Below are 23,008 nucleotides of genomic sequence, written 5' to 3' on the forward strand. Positions count from 1 at the left end.
CTGCAATATATATCTTCCAAACGCTCTAAGAATGGTTAGGACTGCATTGTACGTAACCTTTACAAAACAAAATTGCAGCTGCTCTCTGAGCCACTTCTGTTTTACTACTGTATCACCAACTCTATGCACCTTTACAGAGAAGTAAGCCATGCTGTGTTCAGTGCAACTTACTCCCACGTATATGTGCATAGGACTAGATATCAGTCAGCAACATAGTTCAGGGGTTTCCAAACTTGTGGTCACCAGACTGCAGATTGGGAACCCCAGGTGGTCCAAGGTGTGTCTGCATTAAATATTCTTACTGATTTTTAATTCTATTTTTATTGCTTCTTTTATTTCTTATATTGTATTTTATTTCTATGGAATTCAAATTGTAACAATAAAATACTACATAAGAAGTAAAAGAAGCAGTAAAAATTGATAGCAGGCTCTTCTGTAGCCTTTGGCTGACTATATTGACTTACAACAGCTTTACATATTCTTTGCCAGGAATTCCCCCCCATCCCTTTGGAATATCCCAAAAGACATATGAACCACTGATTCTGTATAAATCCCATTTCAGAAACTAGTAAAAGCAGTTATGTTCTCTTGTCTGGAAATCTTGGCTAAAGTAATTAAATCCCATTACAGTGTAATCCAATGTATGTTTATTTGGAAGTAAATCCCACTGAATTCAGTGGGATATACTATTTTGTAAGTCTGCACAGCATGTAGTGTAGTTCTAGACTGGAGAAGTCCCAACAGATTGTTTGAAGCTGATAGCATTCATGCGCTTCTCTGAATTTGCGTACCAGCAGAATGACTGCCTTGTCAGTGTAATACCATGAAATGTTGCGTTGCACTGGCATTATCATAATCATCATCATCATCATGCTGACGTGTAAGGTTGTGCCTGTTCCCACTAGCAGCACTGTGCAATAGCAGAGCTGACTTGACTGAATGCACAGAAATTGGAAGGACATGGTAGAGGTAGAAAAGGGATGAGACGTGGTAACTGTGACTTTTCAACACGAGGGGAGGAAGTGTTGTCAGTTTTGATTCTTTTCTGTTTTTCCCCCTGACCTTCACCTCTCTACTTCCTACTGATAGAAGGAACTTCCGTATTGCTTGGATTGTTTCATTTTGTTAGCCCTCATCCACCCCATTAGTGATATTTCACACTGATCTAGGGTGTCTATATCCTTATTGGGATGAGAGTCATCAGCATACCAGGACACACACCCCACTCCAACACCTTGCCCAAAAAAGGATCAAGACTGAGCAGAAAATGAGAGCAGAAACTATAGAATGGAATGAAGCATGAGTGAAGGCATCAGAGAGATGGGTGCAAATTGCAAAACTGGAAGAGGCACAGGAAGTACTGGGGAAGGGGGAATGACTGCAAGAGAGCATGGAAGAGGAATCTAAGCTAAAGCACAAACAAGAGCATATTGGCCCAAAGCAGTATGTACCTTGAATTGGAAGTATAATTAGATTAATAGGTGTTAAGTGACATAGATGTTATCAAGGAAGTAATCAAGGGAGGAAAAATCAATTATTGTTATTACCTTGGGAAGGAGAGAGTGCAAGCGTGTTTCCTAAAACAGAAATATGTTGACACTTCCACTAGCCCAAGCATGTGTACAGGTTACACATTTTCCAAGATGCAAAAGAACACTTTTTCTTCTCTTGTTGCACACAGACCTATCACTGGGAAGCTGGTGTCATTTCCCCATCCCAGGTCCTCATAGCACCTCAGCCAGATGCTCTTAAAATCCAAAGCCTGGCCTTCAAGGGTCAACCAGCTTTGAGTGAGAGATCAAGTGTGTACTCCTTCCTGTTGCTGTCATCATGGGCTCGTATAGGATCAATTATTGTGTCATTTTGGAATTGTTTGTAACAGATGTATATAGACGGTGAGCACTTATTTGCTTTACTGATAGTTCATGCTAACTTTTAAAAAGAGGAACAAGAGCAAGTTATCACTTAAAGCAATGCCCTATTATTTCACAAATCTTTTATTTTCTTTTAAGGATGTGTGTGTTCTCCTGAACAGAAGTGCATTCCCTCCACCCTGTGAGTCTCTCTTGTCTTAAATAGGAACACAGGTTTTTCCCTCCCTGCGAGCAATTGTGAATCCCACTCACCCCCTTTGGAGTGCCCCAGTCCCATTTACCCCCTTACATTTGTGATCCCACTACTGTGGCAGAGTTCAGGCTAGTACTACTAAAGTTCTAATTAATACAGCAATGTATACATCACTAATATTATTCTTTATTATTTTATTCTTTATAATTATTCTTTATTCAGTTCATAGCATGTCCTTCCTCCCAAAAGGAGCCCAGAGTGGCAATTACCTGCTAAACAGCCAAGATTCCAGGATTGATTTCTCCCCTGCCTGGGGGGAAAAATCTATTACCTTCCTCTTGTAGATCCTGTAAAGCTTTTTTTTTTAACATAGGAGTGCACACAGGGAAGTATCTGACCACAGGATCAATTGGGAAAGCCACTTCCATTGCTGCAATTCTAGAAATGCTTGCTAATGATGACTAAGCAATGCTGAACACAGTTCGGCAGGCAGAGAACTCCAAATCCTAGCCTAGATCAACCACCTCTGCAGCCCTGCCACGGGCCACATCAAACACTATGAGTGTGGGGATTTTTTCCTATTTTTGCTGTGGCAGCTCCAGGCTGGTGCAGCTGACGTACCCAAGAAAGTGGGCCCATTGGGAGATCTGCAAGGCTTTGAATCCAAACCGTCACAAGTCAAAACGCCCCATTTCAGGGCTTTGCACTGGAGAACTCCACCAGGGTGAAGGTGCCCTCTCCACAACCAAAGGCAGATGTCAAAAGAGTTGCAATTAACACCATCCTAACCCCCCTGTAGCCTCCATAATAGCTATGGAGTTGTCTCAGTACCTCAGTAGTCCAACACATGTGGCCGGGCATACCCTCGACAGAGCAGATTGGTAATACTCTGTTGATTGAGGGACTCACTGTGAGTCTGTTGTCATGGATAGACCATTCCCTGGTAAGGTTTGGGATGAATGTAGCTACTCCACTCTGGAAGGATGGGGGATTCCTTGAGATGGTCCATCCTTGGAGACTTATGTTGTTGTTGTTATGTGCCTCCAAGTCGACTACGACTTATGGTGACCCTATGAATCAGCTACCTCCAAGAGCATATGTCATGAACCACCCTATTCAGATCTTGTAAGTTCAGGTCTGTGGCTTCCTTTATGGAATCAATCCATCTCTTCTTTGGCCTTCCTCTTTTTCTACTCCCTTCTGTTTTTCCCAGCATTATTATCTTTTCTAATGAATCATGTCTTCTCATGATGCGTCCAAAGTATGATAACCTCAGTTTCATCATTTTAGCTTCTAGTGATAGTTCTGGTTTAATTTGTTCTAACACCCAATTATTTGTCTTTTTCGCAGTCCATGGTATGCGCAAAGCTCTCCTCCAACACCACATTTCAAATGAGTTGATTTTTCTCTTATCCGCTAGGAGATTTATGGAATCTGATGGATTCCTGAATGCTCTGGGGGATTTCCAGCTGACATGGTTGGTGTTTCTGTTGAAACTCTACTCTCACTGTGGAATGGTGAGATGCGTAGAGCCATTGACACCATCGCTCCTGAGTGCCCTTACTGTCGCTGATACTCCAGCAATCTTCATGCAATGAAAGAGGAGGGTCAGCAGCTAGAGCACAGGTGGTATAAATCTTGGTCCAAACTTGACTAAACACAGATAAAGTTGCACCATCATGTGTACAACATGGCAGTGATGGCGGCAAAGAAAGCTTACTTCTCTGCCACCATTGTGTCCACAAGTAGCAGAATTGGAGGCCACGGTCCAGTAGAGGCATCTGGAGCACTGTCTGTTTCAACTGTACTGGATTGATTTCAGTTATTGAGGCCTGAGGATATGGAAAAACTGCTTGAAGAAGTGCAGCTGACCACCTTGACCCTTGTCCATCTTGGCTTCTTAGAGCTAGCCATAGGGGATTGCCTGGGTGGGTCCAAGGTGTAATTAATGCTTCACTGGTGGTGGTGGAGGAGGTACCATCTGCCTTGAAGGAGGCAGTAGTGCATCTTAAGAGGACCTTCTTGGACCCAGAAGTGTTAAATAACTATCACTCAGTAGCAGATATTCCCTTTGGGGCAAGGTGCTTGAGAAGCATGCTTGGAGGAAACTTATTACTTGGTTCTGTTCCCGTCTGGCTTCAGGCCTGGCCATAGCACTGTAACCGCCTTGGTCACCCTGGTTGATGACATCTACTTGGAAAGAGATGGGAGAATACGACCCTGCTTGTTCTCCTTGATCTCTCAGCATCTTTTGATATTGTTGACCACAGTATCCTTCTGGAGCATGTCAGGGAGGTAGGAATTGGTGGGACTGTGCTTCAGTGATTTCGTTCATACCTCCAGAGCTATTTCTAAAAAGTAGTTATGGGAGGCTACAGTTCAGCATCATGGAAGATGTCCTGTGGTGTTGCACAAGATTCCATCTTGTCCCCCATACTATTTAACATCTATATGAAGCCACTGGGAACTGTCGTCAGGAGTTTTGGAGTGAGGTGCCATCAATATGCAGATGACACTCAGCTTTACCTCTCTATTCCATCTGAATCAGGAGAGGCACTTGAGGTGTTGGACCTGTGCTTGGAAGAAGTGATGATCTGGATGTGGGCCAATAAATTGAGACTGAATCCTCATGTCCAGGAGGCGGGGAGATAGTCTGTTCTGGATTCGGTTGCAGGTCTGCAGCTTGGGGTATTTTTGGGTCCAACTTTGTCGCTGGAGGTTCAGGTGGCCTCAAAAGCTGGGAGTGCCTTTTTCCAGCTCTGACTGCTTCGCCAGCTTCAGTCCCTTTTAGGCAGAAATGACTTGGCCACAGTACTCCATGCTCTGGTAGCTTCCAGACTGGATTGTTGCAATGTGCTCCATATGGGGCTTCCCTTGAAGATGACTCAGAAACTTCAATTTGTCCAAAATGCAGCAGCCAGATTACTGGCTAGAATGCCCTTTTGAACATATAATGCCTGTTTTAAAACAGTTGCATAGGTTGCAGTTTGTTTCTGGGTCCAATTCAGGGTGTTCATGTTAGTGTTTAAAGCCCTAAACAACTTAAGTCCCAAACAGCTGAAAGACCACCTCTGTCCCAACAGATTCTCTTGGATGTTGAGGTTGGGGGGGGGGGTTGGTCACCCTCAGAAACTCAGGGGGGTGGTAGCCCAGGAGAGGACATTCTGTGTGGCAGCCACTAAGTTGTGGGACTCCCTCTCCACAGAGGTGCATCTGGCAACTTCACTGTACAATTTTCAGCAAATGCTGAAGACACACCTCTTTACCCTGGCCTTTGACACCCAGGATGTGTATTTTTAGGACCCACCCTATTTTTTGTGCCATTGATTTTAGGTTATCTTTAACTGTTTTTAATGATGTATTTTAAAACGTTTGTAACCTGCCCTGGGACCTTTGGGTGAAAGGTGGATAATAACTTTTAATAATAATAACCATAATAACAACAGCAACAATGGGGATGGGGGTTAGGACTGCACTCTTATTTCAGGTTAAAGATATAGAGAATTGTATATCTTTCTAGCTGCAGGAAGGTACACTTAAGGAAATATTCTGTGTAACTGTTCCCTGTGTGTCATAGACATTGTCTGAGATTCCTTTATTCAGCTTGTGTGAGTAGGCTAATATTTCTGTAGTAGGAGTCTGGGGAACAAACTCTTTTGCCTTACATAACAGAAGTGGATACAGAATCAATTAAATATAACTTTGTATTTTATAGAACGCCTGCTACTGAGATGCTTTGCTAATAACATGAATAAGTGGAAGACTTTGCTCAATCATTCTTTTTTGCCCAATTCCTTATTATGTTTTCACTTTTTAAAAGAAAGTACCTATCTGAATATGATTGACAAGTGTCTTATTTTAAATATATAAAATTGTCTAGGATGTTGCATGTATGTTTTAGATCTAATTGCTAAAATCATATTTACAAAGCAAAATTTAGTTGACTACTCAAGACAAGTTCACAGGCTGGCTTTTCCCCACACCTTGTACACATTTGTTGATTTGCTTTTGGAGGCATTTTCACACATTTTTTATGTGTGTGTGGGGGAATGGTTGTAGCTCAGTGACTGAGTATCTGCTTTGCATGCAGAGGATCCCAAGTCTAATTCCCAGTATTGCTGGGCTACGAAGAGACTCCTGCATATAGACAGTGCTGAGGTAGATGGACTAATTATCTGACCCAGTATAAAACAGTTTCCTATGTTCCTGCAGCTTTTCTACACCTTGTAAAGGGTAGATCCAAGTTGTTGTGGGTTTTGCCTAAAAAAGTAAGGTGTTTGAATTTAGCAAATAGGCATTTTAAAATTCATTATACAGGAGCACTCATTGTAGCAAACCCAAGTTTGCTATGTAATGTGTGAAAGCTCCTAATTGGCTGCATTTCCCAGAAGGTTTTTCTTCTGAGAGGGCTGTATTTGACAGAGCAGTTTATATTTACCTTTAGTGATTAAGGCTGATGAAGCTGTCTCAGTGCTGAGTGAAGAGGCCAATTCGTTTTCTTCTGGGGACACACAACTTTGGTTCACTTGGCGTTTCTTCTGTTACCACCACCTTGCCTTCTTCCAGATGTGTTTTATCACCAGATTCCACTGTGATGTCACAAAGCAGACAGATATTCTCTTGTAAGCATGTTTCTTTATTGGGTTTGCACAAAAGACTGTGAAGATGAAGGACACTGCTGTTCAGAATGGGTTGTATATATTCACTCACTTTGTTTTAAATCAAGAATTCAAAAATATCTTTTTTATTATGTATTTCTACTGGAAAGTTTCAAAGCCCAATATTCTGCACAGCAAGCCAACCAAAATATGTAATACTTAAATCCTTCCCTTCTGATGAAGAGGAGCTCCTACGAGATCTACTACAAAGAGAATGCCACTGCCTGCCTACTAATCTACCCCAACTGTTGTTTTCAGGGAATTGAATTGTTTTTCCCTCCTTATGATGCAAACTGAATTATATGTTGTGCTGCTGTTGACTTTGGCAAACTGTGATTCTATGGAACAAGGAAAGTCTTATTTGCTAGTTGGTATAACATATTTCCAAGACAATGAATAGGGAATGTACTGTGTTTCAGTATGTGGTTGTAGATAAGACTCTCCTATTCCAACTCAACTCAGGCAACTCTATAAAGGCCCAACAGAATTTCTGGGATCACATGACATGCATAATGGGTTACCAATGTGGTGCCCTCGGGCACAAAAATGCCCAAAGAGTTCTTTCTTAGCACCCACAGTGGCCACTCCCCCCACTGAAATTAAGCTTGAAAGATGCATTCTGTTATAGCCATTACACTAAGTTGCAGTGTGTACTTGGTTGCAGAGTGTGTGGTGCTCACAACATTTTTTGAAGTTTGCAAATGTGTCCATGAGCTAGCTAGCTAGCTAGCTAAATAAATAAATAAATAATAATAATAATAATAATAATGAGCCCTGGTGTATAATAATTGGTTGGTTCTCCTTCCGGTTGGGACAAACTTTGCTTTGAGCTCATAGTGACATGAGTTCTATTCTAACTTTATTGTCAGATTACTCTTCATAGAGTCCTTCATTCTTTTCAATACTCCTCTCAAGTAAAGGCTCCATCTTGGCTTTCAACTGCCAACTGAACCCAGGATTCTCTGGCTGAGTCTCATCTCCATTGTATATTATATCTTCTCAGTATAGAGGTGGCAGGCTGAATTTCTCATTGGGAAATATCTCCTGAAAAATGGTCTCAGCCTGTTTGACAGCATAGTTGTCTCCTAAAACAGTGTCTAGCACAGGGCAAACATAGATATTGGAGGGTAAAATTTTCATGTTGAGACCTGTTTTCACCGGATAAGGCTCTCATACTTAAAATATGCTGGCCAGCAAATCTGAGGCTTGTTTGCCCTTCTCCTTCCCTTTGTTTTAAGGGAAGCCATTTCAGAACAATGCAGCACTATAAAATGTGGCAGCAGAATCTGTTTCCTGTTTTGTAGGCCCAAAACAAATACTAAGTTTACAGTCCTAAACTTAGGTTTTAGGACTAGCCTGGCGGACAATATAACTGTCCCAAAGTACAACAGAAGGGAGATGCCCTGATATGTTTATCATCAAAGAACAAAGGAGAGCTTAAACTGAAAGACACGAATGTTGGCATTATGCAACATCTTTACCGTGAAGTTGCCTACAGTCGTCTATAGAATGTGGTTTCTACTAATGCAGACTTTCTTGCCTGTTTTAGTTTTTAATACAGGGCTCCAAGTTCTCTTTTTTGTAACTTGTTTTAGCAGTTCTAAAATAAATTCTACTAACACTTCACCTTGGTCATATACCAATTTGACCCACAGGTTAACTAAGCAATATAGCATAAAAACTTCCTTTTATTGCATTGAACATTGTTGGTTTTGAATGTCTTATGCTCTTGATTAATACACAGGGTTAAATGAAGGGAAAGAACTCGATTTGTCTTTTCCATGGTATTCATTTATTATCCACCATGCCCACTCTTCATGATGTCCTTGCAGAATCAAACAGTGTGCATCTTTTCAGCCTCTTAGCACGTAAAAGTGACCTGAGCCTTTCATACATTTTTCTATTCTCTGGACCTTTTCTATTTCTATTAGATTTTCTTCCGGAGCTTGGATGAGAGAACCTGAAGACGTCTGTGTAGGTTTAACATTGATTTATAGAACAAGTTAATTCTTTCTCATATTTTAAGTGTGGCCATATTTTGCAGCCAAAGTTTGCAGTGCTCAGTCCTTTGCCAGAGATATCCAACAATCACTCCACATTATCATCTAGTTCTCTTTCTGGATGGATTAATTAAGAACCCTAAAGGATGACTGAAAAAATTATATTGGTTAACGCAATGTTTATCTTATTTTAAAACCATGCCCCCTCCCCCACAATCCTTGCACTTCTATATGCATCTGCCTGGCTCTCACATCTCATACATGACTTCTCCTCCCTCAGCTTGGCTCTTACATACCTCCAGCATCATTCCATCCTCATGGCTGAACTGTACTTGGCTCCATCACACATTCCTCTCTTTGCCATTTCATCTCCATAAGAACATAAAAATAGCCTGCTGGGTCAGAGCAAAGGCCCATCCTGTTCTCACAGTGGCCAACCAGAAGCCAGGAAGCTGTCATGATCCCTGCTAGAGGGGGGTGCACTGATGAGAACAAAGCGGAGGAGGAGGACCTAGAGTGGAATGGTTGAACGTGTGAGGGCCTGAGCGGAGAGTTGGATTCAGAAGGCGCCCCAGTTCTGAACTTTGACAGTTCAACCCCAGCAGCTCCAGATACCCCTGTGGAGAGTCAATCTGACTAGCCAGTTGTTTCCCAGCCTGACGCTTCCCCTCTCCCTGCACCCGCGTCGCCCACAGGCAACCCTCTGAGGGGGAAGACGGGATGGTAATGGGGGCTCCGCCTTCACCTCATGCCAGGAGGCAAATGCATTGGGAAATTCAACAGGCACAGTTGAGGAGTCTTCGCCTGCGCATGTGCTCCCAACAGTGACAGTTAGCACACGCAAGTAGGGTCCCCACCCAGCCTTACTTAAGCCGAGTGAGGGGGGAAGTCTTAGTGCAGTGAAGTTGTGCCTACTTAGACCTAAAGAGATGCTGAGTTCTGAGTAAGCCATAGGTAGATTAATGAAGCACCCTGAATTAAAACGTTCTCTTCCTTCAATAAAAGAAAAAACCACAGCCATGTCTGAGTCTGAGTTTTTCAAGTTCAGGCAGGACAGAAGGAGAACCTGAGTGCAAAAGCACCCTCCCTACTTGTGATTCCCAGCAACTGGTATTCCAAGGTTTACTGCCTCCAACACTGGAGGTAGAACATAGCCATTTTGTAGCTAGTAGCCGTTAATAGTCTTATTCTTCACAAATGTGTCTAATCTTCTTTTAAAGCCATCCAAGTTGGTAGCCACCACTACCTCTTGTGGGAGCAGCTTCCATAGTTTAACTATGTGCTGTGTGGGGAAAATGCTTAATTTTGTCCAGTGTGAGGAAAGTGGGATGCAGCAGTCATGATCCTTATGTCTGACTTATGTCTGCTTTTGGCGGTCTCATTGAGATTGCAATTAATGCGGGGGGGTAGGGGGGAGAAACTCTGGACCATAAGTGCTTACAAGCCTTTAAGGCATGAAAAACAGCTGTGCCCCTTGGCAGGTCTAACCTCCAGTTTGAGATATTCTGTTTTAATATGCATTACCTGGAAACTGCCTATACTGAATTCCATCTTTTGTGGTCTAGGTGAGTTGCACAGTTAAGTCTTACATCATGTAAAAAATGCTAGGCATTACCACAGGTGGACAATAAGGAATCAAAGATGGCCTGTGGATTTTATCCATAACTCAGCACAGAGTTAGGTCTGCTTAATTCCCATTCATTTAAATGGGATTTAAGTGTGTATAACTGTACACTAGGTCCTGTGCTCATGTGGAGTTCCCGCTCATTTAAATGGGACTTGCATAGGACACCTTCTAGAAGGATTGTGGACCCTTCATATTTCAGCTGTTTTACTCCATTGTGGGTGTTTCCATTTCTGCCCCACAGGAAATTGTTCATCTCTCAGATTGATAATCCCTTTAGTAGGTTGACTTTCCTTGTGTGGCTGAAATGGTACTCTAAACTACGTCCAGCATACTCCACATTGACCCCATTATGTTAGTACTCAGGTTTGATAGACAGGGCTTTTCGGGTTAAGATCGAACAGTGGGAACCATATGGATATTTTAGCATCTTTTTAATACAGGGACAAGGGATTGGTGGTGTGATCCTATTGGGTATTATTGGAGGTACAAATGGCCTCTCCATGTGCCCATTAGCAATTCTGGGAGGATGACATTCATAATACAAATTGAAGACCAGAAATGGTATGCCTTATGGTCAGCCAAGACCTTCAGGTTGGTATCTCCAGGGGTGTAGTCATCCAGGGTCTTGTGGGGTCTTAGACCCCTTACTTTTTTGGGAGCATGGTTCCAGCAGGGTGCCTATATCTCCAGCATCCTACAAGCCAATCAGCATGAGAGTGTGTTAGCCACTGAGAAGAGTCTTCTAACATGCTTCCTTGTGCTTTCCTGCTGATTGGAGCCAGTCAGAGTGAAGGAGGCACGTCAGCCACTGAGAAGTCTCTTCTCAGTAGCTAACACTCTCCTCTTTCATGATTATTGGCTCCTAGGAATGTCTGTTGTTGTGGGAGAAGGCATTAATAAGGATTTCATATTCAACCCCACAGCAAAAAAAGTGGGGGAGGGGCATAGCCGTGACTAACATGAAGGGACCCTGCACTTCTGGATTTGCCACTACACTATTGGATATCTGCTAATCTGAAAGAGACTTGCTTGAAGATACGCCACCAGTGGTATTGTTTCCCCGTTCAAATATCCCAGATAACACACATAGCTAGTCCTAACTGTTGGAGAGGCTGCCAGAATAAGGGTACTTATTTCCACCTTTGGTGGACCTGCCCCCATACTCAGGAATTCTGGGTTAAGATTAATAAGAAATTGCTTGAGGTTACAGGGGAAAGTATTGCCTTATTGGCTGAGTTATTTTTGCTATCTTTGTTTGAAGGACAGAACTTGAACATTAAATTTAAGGACTTGGTATCCTTTCTGTTATTAGCAGTGCAGCAAACTGTGACACAGAATGGAAAGAATTGGAGGGTTTAAGTACTGATAGTTGGCTGAAAAATGTCTGGAACATAGCACTATTTAAGAAGATCACTCATGAACTCCGGTTTTTACAAGGTCAAGAACCAGCAGACATATAGTGCCACTTGGTGGAAATTTATTGACTAGCCACAAGACATAATTTATATGGACAATTATAAGCAGCAGCAAAACAAATATGGTTGTCATGAAGAGTTTGTTCTTGATTTCTCCAATGTACACATGTGACTCACTCCATGATCTCCAAATGGGGTGGGGGGAGGATAAGGGAGGGTTTATTGTTCTGCTCAGGGCTTGTGAACAATGTATTCTGTTATTCTTGCTCTTAGTGGTTTTCGGCACCCAACTTGTCTTAACATTTATTTTTTCTTTTTATATTTGTTGGCTGGCTAAATAAAATAAAATCTTTTAAAAATTCGGTTGTTTTACAATGGAGGCCTGTACTTACCTATTCAAAACTAAGCCCCACTGAATTCAGTGGAATTTAAACCCAGGTATGTATGAACTGGATTGCAGCCTTAAGGTATGTGTTTTCAATAAAGTTGTGGTCATGTTAGCCACTTGCAGTGGTGAAAAAAATGTGGGGTGTAAATATATACATACATATACATACAAATATATATATACAGATATATACATATACATACACACACACAAACACACACATATAAAAGATTCAGTGATGGGTAAAATGACTTTGGATCACTTACGATAGACAAAAGAGTGCTCTGCATCTGATGGAACAAATGAATTCACTCACTGATGGAACTGGGTTGGAGGTTCAGTATATGTTGACAGAAAATTAATTTCTCATGCTTAGAAGTAGGACTAGAAGCTGAGGCAGGCAAAAGGTGCAATTGGGGAAGGGCCATAGGAGCTCAGTGGTAGCTTATCTGCTTTGAATGCAAAAGATCTCAGGTTCGTTCCTCAGCCTCTCCAGGTAGGGCATGGAATGTACCCAATCTGAAACTCTGAAAAGCGGTTGCCAGTCAGTGTAGGCAATACAGAGTTAGAAAGACCAATGGGGTAAGGCAGCTTCCTATGTCCCTATGCAATACAGCACAACTGTATATTCTCTTGTGCAGTGACATATTGGTCACATCCACACCATGCATTCAAAGCACATGGCTTCCCCTGCCCTCAAGAATCCTGGGAACTGTAGTTTACTCCTCAAGACCTGCAATTCGCAGCACCCTTAACAAACTGAGGTTCCCAGGATTCTTTTTTTAAAGCCATGAGCTTTAAATGTATAGTGTAGATGTGACCATTATAACAGACTTTGCTAGGTTTCAAGTGCAAGTATATAAAGAGACACCTTGCTTTGATGTGAGGTGTCAACCCTACCCTCTGCTTCAGGAGGTGCTGCTCTTTTGCTTTACAAGTATGGTGTGTATGCAGGCTTCATCACATAGAGATAGAACAAATATAGAGTCATACAGGAGGTTCCTGTATTATTTTTGGGATCTTCATTAATTTCCCTTAAAATGTAAAAGCTCAATGTATTTGAATGACAATGCTTGGAGCAAACAAATGAGTTGATTAAAAGTTGGTGAACATTCTTTATTAGAAGAAAAAATCAAAAGAGTCTTGTGTTACCTCAGGAAACTGTCTTATACCAAGTCATACCATTGGTTCTTCTAGCCTTGTATTGTCTACACTGAGTGGTAGCAGCCTTCCAGGGTTTCAGATGGCCCTACCTGGAGACACCAGGCCTTGAATCTGGACCTTTTGCATGCAAAGCAGAGCCATGCCCTTCTCCAACTGAGTGATAGTCCTTTCCCAAAGAACCAATAGGCACTCCCACAAAATGTGTCACATACAGGTAAGAGCTCAGAGGAAACTACAGTCCATATTCAAAATTCAAAATCCCCCCCCCTTACTGCTCACAAATAATAAAGTGAAAACACAAACAAGGTAAAAAAGCTGATCTGGTAAGTATTCAGAGAAGTAGCGGAAATGGTGTTAACATCGCTTGGAACAATGTGCTGCGAGCTGAGGGACTTGATCAGCTTATATCCTGATCAGTTAGATAAAATAACACTAAGAAAAACCACGTGCTAGTACTTTCTTATATGCTTCACCCAGCCAGTTGCAGTCCTTCTTTGCAACCTGATCTTCTAGCAGGAGATGAAGCAGCTGCAGTCCTTCCTCACAAATGGAACTATGTAAAAGACAGTCCTTTTTGCCAGTCGGTCTGTTGTTTGCATAGCTTGCTGTTTAATATAGCAGGGTCCAGCTCTCCCCCCCCCCTTTTTTTTTTTTAAGTAGATGTGATCACAGTTACTGTTCCTCACAATGCCTCTAGAGGGAAGTAAGTACCTCTGTAACAGGGTGTTCACCATATTCTTGAGAAGGGAAACATAGGGAGGTATAGCCTTACTAACGAAGGATATTACCGAAATGAAATCCCAAAGTCCATAGTTTGGCAATACTTGGAGTGGTACCGGCCAAAATGTCACAAAAGTGTGGTAAGCTTTCAGGTTCTGCAGAACTCTTCATCTGGCAAGGTGTTACACAAAGCAGGATGTGAAAGGAATGTGGGTGCTAACAACAACAACAATAATAACTGTTGATGTTGTAGCCATGATCTCAGCTTGTAGACTCAGTTCCAATATGAAGACTGCAGACCTATCTGCAGATATCAGGTTACATACTGTACTTAGGATTCTGTGATAAAGAAGCAATGGCTATTTTTATTTTTTGAGAAATTAAAGTCTTTGTACCCAGATCTGTTCCAAACCTCAGACATAACACCACCGATTCCTGGATAGGCAGAGACCAGAAGACAAGAGAAACATGGTAGTCTTTAATTACCAGGATGACTTGTTGTTTGTTATGTGCCTTCAGGCTGATCATGACTTATAGCGACCCTATGAATCAGTGACCTCCCAAAGCATCTGTCATGATCCACCCTGTTCAGATCTTGTAAGTTCAGGTCTGTGGCTTCCTTTATGGAATCAATCCATCTCTTGTTTGGTCTTCCTCTTTTTTTACTCCCTTCTGTTTTTCCCAGCATTATTATCTTCTCTAGTGAATCGTGTCCTCTCATTATGTGTCCAAAGTATGATAACCTCAGTTTCATCATTTTGTCTTCTAGTGACAGTTCTGGTTTAATTTGTTCTAACACCCAATTATTTGTCTTTTTCGCAGTCCATGGTATGCACAAAGCTCTCGTCCAACACCATATTTCAAGTGAGTTGATTTTTCTCTTACCCACTTTTTTCACCGTCCAACTTTCACAGCCATACATAGAAATTGGGAATACCATGGTCTGAATGATCCTGACTTTAGTGTTCAGTGATATATCTTTGCATTTGAGGACCTTTTCTAGTTCTCTCATGGCGGCTCTCCCCAGTCCTAGCCTTCTTCTGATTTCTTGATTATTGTCTCCATTTTGGTTAATGACTGTGCTGAGGTATTGATAATCCTTGACAAGTTTAATGTCCTCATTGTCAACTTTAAAGTTACATAAATCTTCTGTTGTCGTTACTTTAGTCTTTTTGACATTCAGCTGTAGTCCTGCTTTTGTGCTTTCCTCTTTAACTTTGACCAGCATTCATTTCAAATCATCACTGGTTTCTGCTAGTAGTATGGTATCATCTGCATATCTTAAATTATTGATATTTCTTCCTCCAATTTTCACACCTCCTTCATCTTGGTCCAATCCTGCTTTCCGTATGATATGTTCTGCGTATGGATTAAACCAATAGGGTGTTAAAATACACCCCTGTCTCAAATTTCATGTGAACCCAATTTCAGCTTTCTAGCTAATACTGAGCTTTTAGCCTTCTGGGGTATGTGCTTCATGTCACCCATTTTGAGGCAGAAATGTATTTTCTTTGAAACAAGGTTAAGAAGTTTGTAGCATCATTTTCGCCAAAGCTAATGGCCAATTACTACAACAAATGACAAGAATGTGCACTGGGAACAATCCAAGCTATCTGAATGCTCATAGGAAATAATGGCAGTTCCAAATAACAATTGATATGCCTGGGATGAGAAATAAATACAGTCTACAAATAAACCCTGAAAGGGAATGGGTCATAGGTACAGACCATATAGACCTTGAGAGATGGTAATAACAGCCCTTAATAGTGGGGTGACAGCCCTGAAGGCTTTTAAGAGTGAAATGATAGAACCCTGGGAGTGGAGTGTCCAGCCTTGGATTGGGATGAATGCCCTTGGGAGTAGAATGGCAGGCATTAATTAAAAATGGAACAAATCACTGGGTCCAGATGGCATTCACACAAGAGTTCTTAAAGGACTCAGATGTGAAATTGTTGATCTTCTAACAATGACGTATCTTTATTTATTTATAAAACTCTTGTAAAACAGCACATAAAAACATTTTAAAACCACACCAAAGCAATACCGTATATAATTTGTCCCAAAGATCAGCTTCCATACCTAGCCAATGTAATACCAATTTTTAAAAATGGATCCGGGGGGGGGTCATGGAAATTTCAAGCTGTTACTTTAACATCTGTCCCAGAAAAACTGGTAGAAAATATTGTTAAAGATAAAATAACCAAGCATATATAGAGGAACAGTCTTGTTGAAGCAGAACCAGCATGGCTTCTGCAAGGATTAGTCCTGTCTCACTAACCTGTTAAAGAGTTCTTTGAGAGTGTCAACAGGTATATACATAGAGGTGATTAGGGTGACATAGTGAACTTGGACTTCAAAAAGCTTTTGACAAGGAGAGGTCCTCTTGTGGATCAAGAACTGGTTAAATACCAGGAAGCAGAGAGTAGGAATAAATGAACAGTTCTCTCAGTGGAGGGCTGTAGAAAGTGGAGTCCCTTAATGATCAGTATTAGGACCTATGCTTTTTAACTTAATACATGATCTAGAGCAGTGGTTCTCAACCTTTATGAGTATGGGACTCCCTTTATAAGCTAAAAAAATGCCATGACCCCTCCACACTAATTGTAATTTTGTTGTTGTTATGTGCCTTCAAGTCGATTACGATTTATGGTGACCCTATGAATCAGTGACCTCCTAGAGCATCTGTCATGAACCACCCTGTTCAGATCTTGTAGGTTCAGCTCTATGGCTTCCTTTATGGAATCAATCCATCTCTTGTTTGGCCTTCCTCTTTTTCTGCTCCCTGCTGTTTTCCCCAGCATTATTGTATTTTCTAGTGAATCATGTCTTCTCATGATGTGTCCAAAGTATGATAACCTCAGTTTCATCGTTTTAGCTTCTAGTGATATTTCTGGTTTAATTTGTTCTAACACCCAATTATTTGTCTTTTTCGCAGTCCATGGTATGCGCACAGCTCTCCTCCAACACTGCATTTCCTCTGTTAATTGAAAAAAAATGGTGCGTGGCAAAATCACATCTCCAAATATCCCTTTCCATAAAAAGCTCCCTGCAGGCAGGGAAGTGTTGCCTTCTTTACTTAATGCAAAGGATCATCAAACTGATATCCCCCTCCCCCCCTAGTCTGAAGATGTACAGTCCTGCCTCCCAACACCAGTGGGTTACAGTGTTGGACTAAGATCCAGGTTCAAATCCCCACCCAGCCTTGAATGCCACTGGGTGACCTTGGGCACACACAGTCTCTCAGCCTGACCTATCTCACAGGGTTGGTGTAAGTATAAAATGGAAAGTGGGGGAGACTATGTGCACCACCATGAGCAACTTGGAGGAAAAGTGGGATATTAATGAAGCAGCAGCAGCAGCAGCGGGGATGCTAGATTGTGAAGACAAAAGGGTTGATAGATTGAGTAGGGGGGGTTAGTGCTTTTAGGCCTTGGGATGATCATCTGAACTGATAACTTGGTTAGCATACACTTAGGGAATGAGAGTGGAGCAGAAGATAGATCAGCACATGCACACACAAACACACCTGCCCCTCCTGCAAACATCTGCAGGCGTTTGGGCACGTGGGAGGGGGGAAGCCATCAACTGCCGCAGCATCTTGGAGAGACAGATTGGGTGGACAGAATGTAGGTGGAAGAAAGGGGGGGCGCTGGCACACACACTTAGCCTCAGAGATGGGGGGCAAGCAAGTCCTGAGCTTCCTCACTGCTCCTTGGTTCCATCTGGGCAGAAGTCGAGATCTGGGTGGCCTCGCAAATAAGAATTGTAGAATAGTAGACTTGGAAGGGGCCTATAAGACCATCAAGTCCAACCCTCTGCTCAATGCAGGAATCCAAATCAAAGCATTCCCGACAGATGGCTGTCCAGCTGCCTCTTGAAGGCCTCCAGTGTCAGAGAGCCCTCTACCTCTCTAGGTAATTGGTTCCATTGTCGTATGGCTCTAACAGTTAGGAAGCTTTTCCTGATGTCCAGTTGAAATCTGGCTTCCTGCAACTTGAGCCCATTATTCCGTGTCCTGCACTCTGGGACGATCGTGAAGAGATCCCAGCCCTCCTCTGTGTGACAACCTTTCATGTACTTGAAGAGTGCTATCATATCTCCCCTCAGTCTTCTCTTCTCCAGGCTAAACATGCCCAATTCTTGCAGTCTCTCCTCATAGGGCTTTGTTTCCAGTCCCCTGATCATCCTTGTTGCCCTCCTCTGAACCTGTTCCAGTTTGTCCGCATCCTTCTTGAAGTGCGGAGACCAGAACTGGATGCACTACTCAAGATGAGGCCTAACCAGTGCTGAATAGAGGGGAACTAATACTTCATGCCATTTGGAAACTATACTTCTGTTAATGCAGCCTACAATAGCATTTGCCTTTTTTGCAGCCACATCACACTGTTGGCTCATATTCAGCTTGTGATCAACAACAATCCAAGATCCTTCTCACATGTCATATTGCTGAGCCAAGTATCCCCCATCTTATAACTGTGCATTTGGTTTCTTTTTCCTAAGTGTAGAACTTTGCATTTATCCCTTTTGAATTGCATTCTGTTGTTTTCAGCCCAATGCTCCAGCCTATCAAGGTCCCTTTGAATTTTGTTTCTATCTTCCACGGTATTAGCTATGCCCCCCCAATTTTATATCATCTACAAATTTGATAAACATGCTCTGTACCTCCTCATCCAAGTCGTTAATAAAAACGTTGAAGAGCACTGGGCTCAGGACCAAGCCCTGTGGTACCCCACTCGTTACTTCTGCCTAGTTTGAGAAGGAACCATTGATAAGCACTCTTTGAGTACAATTCTGGAGCCAACTGTGGATCCACCTGATAGTTCTTCCATCCAGCCCACATTTAGCTAGCTTGCTAATCAGAATATCCTGGGGCACTTTGTCAAAAGCTTTGCTGAAGTCGAGATATATTGTGTCCACAGCATTCCCACAGTCTATAAGGGAGGTTATCCAATCAAAAATTGAGATGAGATTAGTTTGACAGGATTTGTTATTCATAAATCTATGTTGGCTCCTAGTAATCACTGCATTGTTTTCAAGGTGCTTACAGATTGACTGCTTTATAATCTGCTCCAGAGTTTTTCCAGGGATTGATGTTAGGCTGACTGGCCTGTAGTTCCCCGGTTCCTCCTTTTTGCCTTTTTTGAAGATAGGGATAACATTAGCTCTCCTCCAGTCATATGGCACTTCACCAGTCCTCCATGATTTCGCAAAGATAATAGACAGCGGTTCTGAGAGTTCTTTAGCCAGTTCCTTCAATACTCTAGGATGCAGTTTATCGGGCCCTGCCAATTTGAACTCATTCAAAGTGATTAGGTATTCCTTGAACATTTGTCTATCAATCTCAAGCTCCAAGAATAATTTTTAAAAGGAGATGGCAGTGAATCAGTGAAGAAAGGTAGACAGGCTGGCTACCAGGAAGGAAGGGGGAAAGCAGCCTTTCCTTGCAGCCTTGCTTCTTTTTGCTTCATGAAAAGCCCTCTCCTCTTGTTCTGAGCAAGGGCAGCAGCAGCGAGGAGATGGGAGTGCGAGGAGATGGGAATCGGCAATAGGAATCTTCTTCCTGGTAGCTCCACCCTCAGCCTCCTTTGGCATCTGCCAGGTGTTTTATAGGCAGATGCCTGCCCTCGGTGCACCTGAAAGATGCTCTGGTGCTTCAGCAAAAGTCCTCCCCTCTTGTTTGATGCAAGGGGGAGGTGTCGCCTGGAGCAGCAGTGGAAAGCAGACAGTGTCCAGGGAATTAAGACTTTTTTTAAAAAATTAATAAATAATTCATTTATTTACTGTTCGCAGCCCCTCTGGATTAGTTTGCGGCACCCCTGGGGGTCACAGCCCCCAAGTTGGGAACCACTGATCTAGAGTTAGGGATAAGGAGTGAAGTGGCCAAGTTTGCTGATGATATTAATTGTTCAGGATTGTTAAAACAAAAATTGATTGCGAAGAGCTCCCAAAAGATCTCTCCAAGCTGAGGGAATGGGAGGTAAGATGGCAAATGCAATTCAATGTAAACAAGTGTAAAGTTATGCATATTGGAGCAAAAAATATAAATTTCACATATATGCTAATAGGGTTTGAACTGGCAGTGATTAACCAGAAACGTGACCTTGGGGTCATAGTAGATAGCTCGATGAGGATGTCAACCTAGTTTGCAGCAGCTGTGAAAAAGGCAAATTCCATGCTGGGGAAAATTAGGAAAGGTATTGAAAATAAAACTGCCAATATCATAATGCCTTATACAAATCTATAGTGTGACTGCATTTGGAATACTGTGTATAGTTCTAGGCACCTCACCTAAAAAAGGAATATTGTGAACCTGGAAAAAGTTCAGAAAAAGGCAACAAAAATTATGAAGAGGATGGAGCGACTCCTCTATCAGGAAAGGTTGCAGCATTTGTGGCTTTTTAGTTTAGAGAAAAGGTGAATAAGGGTAGAAACACACTCACTGTTCTGCTGGTTCCAGTGAGCCTCCACATCTCTCTTCTGAGAATTGGGTACACAATTAGGGTTTCCAGGTTCAGGGCCTGAGACTGATCCTGCATCTTTAGAAGAGAAAGTCAGCCAAGTGCAGGTGTTCTTGCAACCCTGTAATGGGAAAAACCACAAGGTGGAATTCTCCTTTCCCCCTGCACAACTTTTAAAGATACAGTATCTTTAAAAGTTGTGCAGGGGGGAGGGAGAATTCCACCTTGTGGTTTTTCCCATTACAGTGTTGCAAGAACACCTGCACTTGGCTTTCTCTTCTCCTAAAGATACAGGATCAGTCTCAGGCCCTGAACCTAGCAACCCTATAATGCTAGTCAAACTTTTTTTTTACTGTAAAACCTGGTGAGATCAGCTTGAGTGTTGTTGTTTTTTTAAATCAGCTTCAAAGAGATTTAGCAACTGATCTACCGGTTCCCCCTCCAGGTGTGGCTAATGGAAACATTTTGCTGTAGATGACTAGTGTGTTCACAGCCTAGGAGGTAACATGACTGAAGTGTGTAAATTTATGCATGGCATACAGAAAGTTTCTCTCTCTCTTTCATAACTCTGCAACTAGAACTTGTGAACATCCAATGAAGCTGAATGTTGGAAGATTTAGGAGAGACAAAAAAAGTACTTCTTCACACAGCTCATTTGCTCCCACAGGAGGCAGTGATGGCCACTAACTTTGATGGATTTAAAAGAGGATTAGACAAATTAATGGAGGAAAAATCTATAAATGGCTGCTAGCTGTAATAGCTATTCTCTCCCTCCACAGTCAGAGGCAGTATGCTTCTAAATACCAGTTGCTGGAAACTGTAGGAGGGGAGACTGCTCTTTGCACTTAGTTCTTGCTTGCAGTTTTCCCGTGTGTAACTGGTTGGCCACTGTGAGAACAGGATGCTGGACCAGATGGGCCATTGTCCTGATTCAGCAGGCTCTTCTTATGTTCTTATGGATTGAAGGCAATATACCTCTGAATACCAATTGCTAGAGAGTACAAGTAGGCAAGTGCTGTTGTGAGAACAGGACGCTGGAGTGGATGGAACTTTGGTCTGATCTTGGTTCTTATGTTTTTATGAGATGGGACTCCAATGATGGCCCCTAGGACTGGAATGATGGTCCCTGGGAGTAGACCAATCCCAGGCTTGACATTCCATTCCCAGGGGCCATCTTCCCACTTCCAGGTGCCCCTTCCAGTTCTAGGTCTGTCACTGCACCCCCAGGGACCATCATTCTACTCCCAAGGTCTGTAATTCTTCAAAGGGCCGTGATTCCAGACCCTCAAACTCTGTAATTGCTTTTCCTCACCATTTCTCCCTACCCATATAATCTGTCTGAGTGATCCAATCCATACTATGCCAGGAGCCATTCTTTGCTTTATTTATAGCTTGTATTCATTTCAGTGGAGTCCAGTGATGTCAACTGGCATTTGCAGTTCCCGTTATTTCCTTTGAGCCTTCAGATATCTTCCATTGTTTCCAATGGGCATTCTTGTCATTCATTTTAATATATCCACGCAACTTCTCTGCATGAAGCTGCACTGGATACTTCAATAATTATCTAAATTTGGAATAGGTGGCTTAAACATTCTCTCTTGAATACTTGTTTATGGTTTTACATATAGTTATTTGGGTACCATTAAATTATTTACAGAAATGAATATGTAGCAGAATTATAGCTTGTAAATTACCACTGAACCTGCAATTGTAAATAGAATTACTCAGGAGCAATCCACAATTAAATCAGTGGGACTTACTTCTAGGTAAACATGTATAAAACCAGACAATGGTAGCTCAAATCTCACCAGCTGCATTTTGTAGTATTTTTTAAACAGGTTAACAGACAGGAAGATCATTTGAGTTTAATGACCTTCACATCTTCTAATGCCTGTAATTGATTCTGTCTTGAATACTGATTCAGATTGTAACTGATAGGCATTTAAAAGCCATTGTCAGAGTAAAATACATAACTTTCAAGACAAAGGAAGGGCCCTTTTAGTGATCACAGCAGTCATCCGCTCTTGGTTGCTCTCACCTAAGCTGTGTTTGATAGTCTTAGGCTATTTTGCTGTAGGGCCACTGGTCCAAGGAAAATATTTACATGTTTTTTTTCCTCTTAAGGCCAAGAATACTATGTTCTGGGACAATGTGACCTGAAGCTGATAAGGGGCACCAGTAGTTTAAAGCATGGTGAATAATTGTTTGCTGGAGAACAATTATGCATTGAACATTCACACTTTTGGATAATTGAAATGTTGCCCCAGAGTAAAGCACCAGAGCTACTGTTTCCATTAACCTTTTTTTGCTTCTCACTTTCACTTAAGGAAGCACATGATGCATGACAGTGCAGTAAGTTACTGGGGAATAATTTATTATTTTATTTAGGTAGTTGATCATATTTCAAAGAAATCTCTGAATGGATAACAAGATTCCAAAAATGTCACAAAAGTAACATATAAAAATATAATTTAAAAATCTGCTTTTTAGAGACACACAGATTATTATTAT

Source organism: Rhineura floridana, chromosome 3 (assembly GCF_030035675.1).
Source record: "Rhineura floridana isolate rRhiFlo1 chromosome 3, rRhiFlo1.hap2, whole genome shotgun sequence".
Classification (NCBI taxonomy): Eukaryota; Metazoa; Chordata; class Lepidosauria; order Squamata; family Rhineuridae; genus Rhineura; species Rhineura floridana.